Source organism: Vigna angularis, chromosome 3 (genome assembly GCF_016808095.1).
Source record: "Vigna angularis cultivar LongXiaoDou No.4 chromosome 3, ASM1680809v1, whole genome shotgun sequence".
Lineage (NCBI taxonomy): Eukaryota > Viridiplantae > Streptophyta > Magnoliopsida > Fabales > Fabaceae > Vigna > Vigna angularis.
Window position 1 is genome coordinate 32,021,190 of NC_068972.1, and position 7,027 is coordinate 32,028,216.

A 7,027-nucleotide genomic window follows, 5' to 3' on the forward strand; every position below is an offset into this window, starting at 1 on the left:
TCCAACACAAGAATTTTTGAGTGACATAGCTAAAGCTAGTTTTGATCGTGACTTCACTTCCAATGCTTGGTTATGGGCTGAAAAATTCATTGACATGCATGGTAAATACCCTAATTGGGAGTTGATGTTGATAGACTTTTTGTAATTTGCTATTTTAGGAAGATGATCGAAATAGTAATTTCATTTGCAGGATTGTTGATTAAACATGAGGTTGAGCATATCTCAACCCTTGATTCATTGAGAGGAACTTGTAAGTTATCTTTGTTGCGATGTATTGTTAAAGCTTGTGAACATAACGAATTGGGTGACATGAAAATAACAATTCGGGTAGGTTGATGTATATTTACTTTTACGACCATCTTCAAATATTATTGTGAAAAATGAACCTCTTTTTGTTAACAGGATCCAACAGGGACTGTAAAAGCAAGTGTTCACCACAAGGCCATTGATCATCCTGAAAAATAGGTGTACACTTAAAAGTTGGAAGTGTGATAATCCTACAAGATGTAAGTATATTTTATTTTCATAAATACTTAGCTATTGACCTTATATTCCCACATCAAAATATGGATTCCACCAATAATATTTGTACAGGTTTCAATTTTTTCACCAATACGCGAAACATACTATCTTAACATAACTCTGAGGAATATTGTTAAGGTAAAGAATTTTGTGAACAATTTTGTATTGTACTATTATATATATTGTGAACTTTTTTATGACTTTAAATGATAGTCTCGGATTGTGCAGGTTTTTGGAAGTGATATTGGGGGCCCAACTGATGACCTAGTACGTCTATCAATACCAATTGATACCAACAAGCCTCTAACACGCTCCGTTGATGACATTCTATCCAAATTGATTCCACCTCTTCACAACGACAAACCTGATGGCAGTGGATGAAAGAAGAACAATATGATTGCAACAACTTCAAAACTTTCATAATTTGCTTGCTTGTATTTCAGATTTATCGTTCTTGTTTGTTGTCGAATATTGTGCGTGATTACATGGATGTGTTATTTAGTAAAATTTGTGAACTACTAAAGTTAGTTTGATCAATTTGTTGTTGCCTTAAGTGCTTATGTAATGTTCGTTATGTTATAAGTTTTATATGATGTTCATTTGCTGGAAAACAAAATTTCATAAGTTGGTGCAGTAGCCGGTTATTCTTTCTTCATTATGTGGTTATAAATGAACGTAGTTCTGTACAACTTACAATATGACTAATATTGAAATCAATTCTCATCCAATGTTGCAGTTCAATAAGTCTTAAACCATAATAGAATGATTAAACAACGAAGTACAATGCTTACACCAAATAATTATAAGCAGCCCAAAACAATCAGGGACAAATGCCACAACTGAGTCCAAAAGAAGTACTGGTCCAGTAAGTGGTTATGTATTAACTATTTTGTGGTTATTTGTTAGTGTTAATATGTACAGAAAAAAAAAATACTTTACTTCAATTTCAACGATCGTATTACTTTGTTTCACTAAGTTCTTCTGAAATGAAGGGTATGTTGTGTACTAAGAAATTGGTTATATACATGAAATGTAGTACTTCTTGACGGCATATTTTCATCACATTTGTGGTTGCAATAACTGGTTATGTTGTTGGACCTATGTGGTTATTTCTGAATTGGATTTTGTACAACAATATGACTGGTTAAATTCATTATCAATGTTCTAATACTTTGATGAAGTAAGTGGATATATGGACAGCTTTATTCGGTTAATTACTGAATTGGTTATGTACAACAATACAAGTGTTCAAATTCAATTTAAATGTTAAAATATTTTCCGTACAGTAACTGGTTATATGTTAAGTTTTATATAGTTATTTGCTCAATAACTTATGTACACTACATTTTCTGCTAATTTACTTAATAACTTATGTACACAAAATGGGCATTGGTCATTTAAACCTTTTCATTCACACGTGCTAGAACTACATTGGACATTGGTGGTACTAGTACATAAGTAATGCAATTTGTGATCCTTCATTATACATAGTAAACAACTTCAAAAACAATAACAAAAATTGTATCATATTCTATCATATTCCACCAACTTCATTACAAGTTCTATCCCTTCTTTAGTGTCTTCAAATTCTTCATGTTGTCCTACTTCATGACTTCTTCATTTGCTATAGCATTCCACAATTCTTCATTACTGTACTTCTATGAAGATTTCCTTCATGTAATACCCAATCACAAACCGTTTGTTGTCGAATAAGTTGTAATTGCTCCTGCATTGATATTACAGTTGTGAAATATTACAATTAATAACCTCTTTTCAAAAACCATATAAAACAATACAAACATATACTTAAAGAAGACCAACCGTTGTGTAATCGGGCATTTTTTTGCCATCAAATTTAGGTTGGTTGTCCCATAACTCCATATATTTCATCACCAACAAACCACAATCATACCTACACATTAAACTAATATTAGAAGGATCACATATGAGACAACCCAGTACATTGGTTATGGATAAGGTCACTAACATATTTGGTTGGATTGACAAATCTTCTTTAATGACCTTCAATTGTTGCTCCTTACAATTTGCTTCATTATCTATCATATTGAATAACTCTTGCAAACAACCGACCTTGCAAATTTGTATTCAACACATTCATTATTATTGTAAAGCTTTTACTGTAAAATAATACTTCCATCAAAAGAACAAGTCTACAAAACAACTTCTCTTACCATTGCCTTGTCAATACCATATCTAGTCCGCCTCTTATGACCAAGAGAATCTAAAATGAAAAATTCCCTTGATTGGCAATTGACACAATAGCACCACCAATGGTCATCACTCACAGTGGGCACAAGCAACTAAAGAACCACAACCACAAAGATCAATATAGTGAACAACACATGTTATGATAAAGGTATAGGTTGAAGTACTTACAAATTCAGAAATTAACAAATGATTTAATAAACAACTTTGAGGTTGGAAGAAATGATGGTAATCTGTTGCTTGCAATAATTCTCTCTTTTCTTTAGGAATCTTCATTCTTTCAATGATCATTGTCTACAAAAATTGCATCAGTAACATTAGTTCAAACATACATACTTCAGTAAGGTGAAACATCAATGAATAATTAACGTACCGCAAAAAATGGATTGAAACAACATCGAGTAATCATTCCTGATTTATGCAATTGATTGTACACAGTCATCGCAGTCGCAAACAACATAACCTACACCAAAAGTTCATAACCAATCATTGAATATCCTTTTCACATTTATATTTCATTAATATAAAATAATTTAGATATTTTGAATCTTAACCATTCTATATACTCCTCACATAGTACTTGTACACAACAATTTTCGGGTATTTGAACTTACGATGTTATCAACTTTTGCACGAGGTCGAAAGCATTGCAAGTCTCCTCTAGTTAAGATGTTGTTAGATACTTCCACAAGCGCTCTATATACAAAACAAATTCATCATAAATATCAATTATAAAAACATTTATACATCATTTAATTTATTTTTGTAACCATTGTGTTATGTATAACTTACACATCACCATCATTACAAAGCGATGAAGTGCAGGTGGTGTAAACACTTCCAAAATCAATGTTCTCATTTCTAGAAGCTCCCTCCATTCCCACATCCACAAAATTGACAATAGCTAAATCATTCATTTTGTCATCTGTGGATGGTCCCTTCATACCATCATTAAAAGATGGCATTTCATTGCGTACCTCTTCTTGAAGACGTCTTATTTTCATTTCTAACTCATCAAGTCGTTCTGCATGCTTGTCAACTCTTCTCCTCAATACTCTCTGGTCTTCCACAAGTCTAGCAAACTCTAAGTTCTCATCATTTGACTCAGGATTACTTTTCCCACTGTTAGTTTGTGATTCCTTTATTTCATCATTATCTAATTGCTCTTCAGACAAGTTGCATTCCCACAATATCTTCAAAACAAAATAGAATTTTAACAACGCTAATAAATCATATTAAGCACATAACACAACAAATCTAAGGATTATATAACAAAATTATGGAATTACCTCTGTTTGTTGAAAAGTTAATTTGATTCTCTTCCTTTTACCTTTAATAACAACCCAATGAAGAAATCGGGGATAAATACATTCTCCACCAACATGATACAAACTGATGTGTTCAACAACCCACAAATGTAACGTTCATAACAATAGTTATAACTCTTTCAAAAAATATCATCATTTATTTCTAGTTCACAGTTAAATAAATGAATGTATAAACATACCTGCAAAACTGTTGCACACCCAGCTATGTGTATAACTTCGTGGTAAGATCTGCGATTGTATTTATTGCATGCCCGATTCAAACTACTTACTATCAAACCATGTACAGCATCACCCCAATTGTATATATTTAGATCATTAATGTTATCTAGTTTACTAAAAGGGACATTATTTATCACATTACTATTCCTAGGAAAATAAAATGCTCCAAAACCTAACAAAATATACAACCTACAAAACATGTCAACACTTTTTTTTGGATTTAAATGTCTTATGCGTCATCTTTTCCATTATACTTAAAATTATGATGTCCTCATCCTTAAACAAGTCATTGACAATGCCACCAACATCATTCTCTAAATTAACACTCTCACCAACATTAGGTAAACCTAAAAAAAAAACTTCATCAACTCTAAAAGGCACTAAATTCTCTCTAATCCTAAACGCCTTATGAACCACGTCCCACCTACTGATTAACTCTATAAGAATAGGGCTAGAAATAACCATATTGTCAACCATATCCACCAACCACTTGAAAGGTGTTGACTTTAAACGTTCCTTTTGAAAGGATGATAGGCAACCGTTCACTTGAACTATATGTTGTGTCTGGACTCGATGCCTAACTCAAAGTGAGGCCTGCAAGTATAAATCAAACCATATGTTACTTAATTGAATACAACAATGTGCATATTTAATATTAAATTAATAAAATTACACCATACTTACCATTTCACTAACTTCTTTGTCCATATCATTATATCCTGCAAATTTAACAAAACAAAATAAAATTGATTGTATAATACTTTGTATCTCACTTGACAGTCACATGTTCAAATTAATAAATTGGTTAAATACAATGTATCTAACTAATGCATGCATAAAGTGGAACTGTGATATTAAAATTTGAACATTGACCACTTATTGTACCAAAAAATACAATGTATCTAACTAATGCATGCATAACTAACCATATCACCACTTACTGCACCAAAAAATGTGAACATTGATATTGAATATAAAAACTTCTACAGTTGTCCAAAACCCGATTTACAAATAACCACATCCGACTAACAAGATAACCAATTACTACAGCTCACTACTCAACTAATGCATGCATATAGTGGAACTGTAATATTAAAATACTACCAACTACATACGCGACTTATGGTGCAGATCAAACTACCATACCACGAACAATACGGAACGTGTAATAATAAAGTGGTTGGTCAGCTTTTCAATTCAGATATGCCTTTTAATCCAAAACTCTGTTGGTAGGGATCCCAACCACTAGGAGAACCCACTTGAGTTTAGACTAGAGAGGTTTCTTAATGAAGAGGGAAGTGGTAAGAGCCCGTTAGATGTGAGGGGAGAATATTTTCATCTAATTCTGTTTGGGAGTGGAAGAAGAGGTTGTCCTGGAACCTCACTGGCTTAGCAGGTTGTACAGACCAACCATGCTCCTATGATTCAGTGCTTTGAATGGAAGGTTAAAGGACAAAATGAGACTGTTGACATGGAAGACAAACCTGGGTTAACTCAATCAAGGGCTCATCCATTGCTTTCTATTCCCTTGCCTAGGCTTAATCCTTTTCGTCCCCTATCATATACTCTTCACCATAAATTTCACATATCCCATCTATGCTTTTCAAAATGAAAAGGTTTATTCCAAAGTTAACTTTGTTATTCAATTAGAACTAAGATTTCGTTCTTGTTATACAAACCTTTTTTATGTATTGAAGGGTCTCATTGTTTCTAAGGGTCTCATTGTCTCATTGAATATAAAAAACTTCTACTATTGTACAAAACCCGATTTACAAATAACCACATAGCACTAACAACATAACCACTTACTGCAGCTCATTACTCAACTAATGCATGCATAAAGTTTGTTTTAGGAAAATGCTTCATGGACATGGATTGGGCTATACACATGATTTTGATATGTGAATGTCTCTTTTTTGCAAAGTTAACACATGATTATGTTCTTAAAATTTTGTCTGTAAACCATATGTTGTTGTCTTTTTACTGAGGGACAACAAAGGGAAGAGGATGGGCAATTTATCTGAGAATGAGGCACAATTAAGAGGGAAACACAACAACACAAATTACATTCAACTTCTCTAAACTTCACACTACCACTGAAATATAATCCAATGGAATCATGGTTGCTCATAATGTTCATCAATAATACCTAAACATAAATTATGAAATTAACTTCTCTAAATGAAATTTAAAATTTTAACTATATATATTATAACTATTTCCAATTTATTTTAGGTGAATCTAAATTTTGCATCACCCAAGGTTCCATTGTAAAGCAACCCAAACCCACCTCAGTCAATGAAGTTCTTAGATGAAAAAATATCAGTCACTTTATGAAGCTCCCCAATTTTTAACCAAATGGACCCCGTATTACGCCTACACCCTTCTTCCTTAGGGTCAAAATCAAACTCAAAAGTCTCAACCTTTTTACTAGTGTGCTTCCTATCGCACCACACATAAAGCTCCTACAAAAAAAGTCTCAAAGAGTACTAATAAAACACGTTACCAGCAAAGCAACCCACCTCCAACATAGAACACATCACCAACAAAGCAACCCCACCTCCCATCAACCCAAAAATAAGAGCTTGGTCCCCCACAACCCCACATCAATAAACCGATATAGCAAAAAATGACATAGCGACAAAAACTACACAGGCTAAGACAGAAAAAAAAATCAAAAACCCGTACCTCAAACCCGAAGACGACAAACGCGACACAAATCGATACATCAA

The 7,027-nt window shown here is 33.0% G+C and overlaps 1 long non-coding RNA gene across 1 annotated transcript; it reads left to right on the forward strand.

Annotated features, from left to right (window-relative positions):
- Positions 1-459: 459 nt before the first annotated feature.
- On the forward strand, positions 460-863 carry LOC128195713 (uncharacterized). The gene is made up of 3 exons (XR_008247508.1): positions 460-506; positions 595-660; positions 751-863. It is a non-coding gene; the product is annotated as an uncharacterized LOC128195713 (long non-coding RNA).
- The last annotated feature ends 6,164 nt before the right edge of the window (positions 864-7,027 follow it).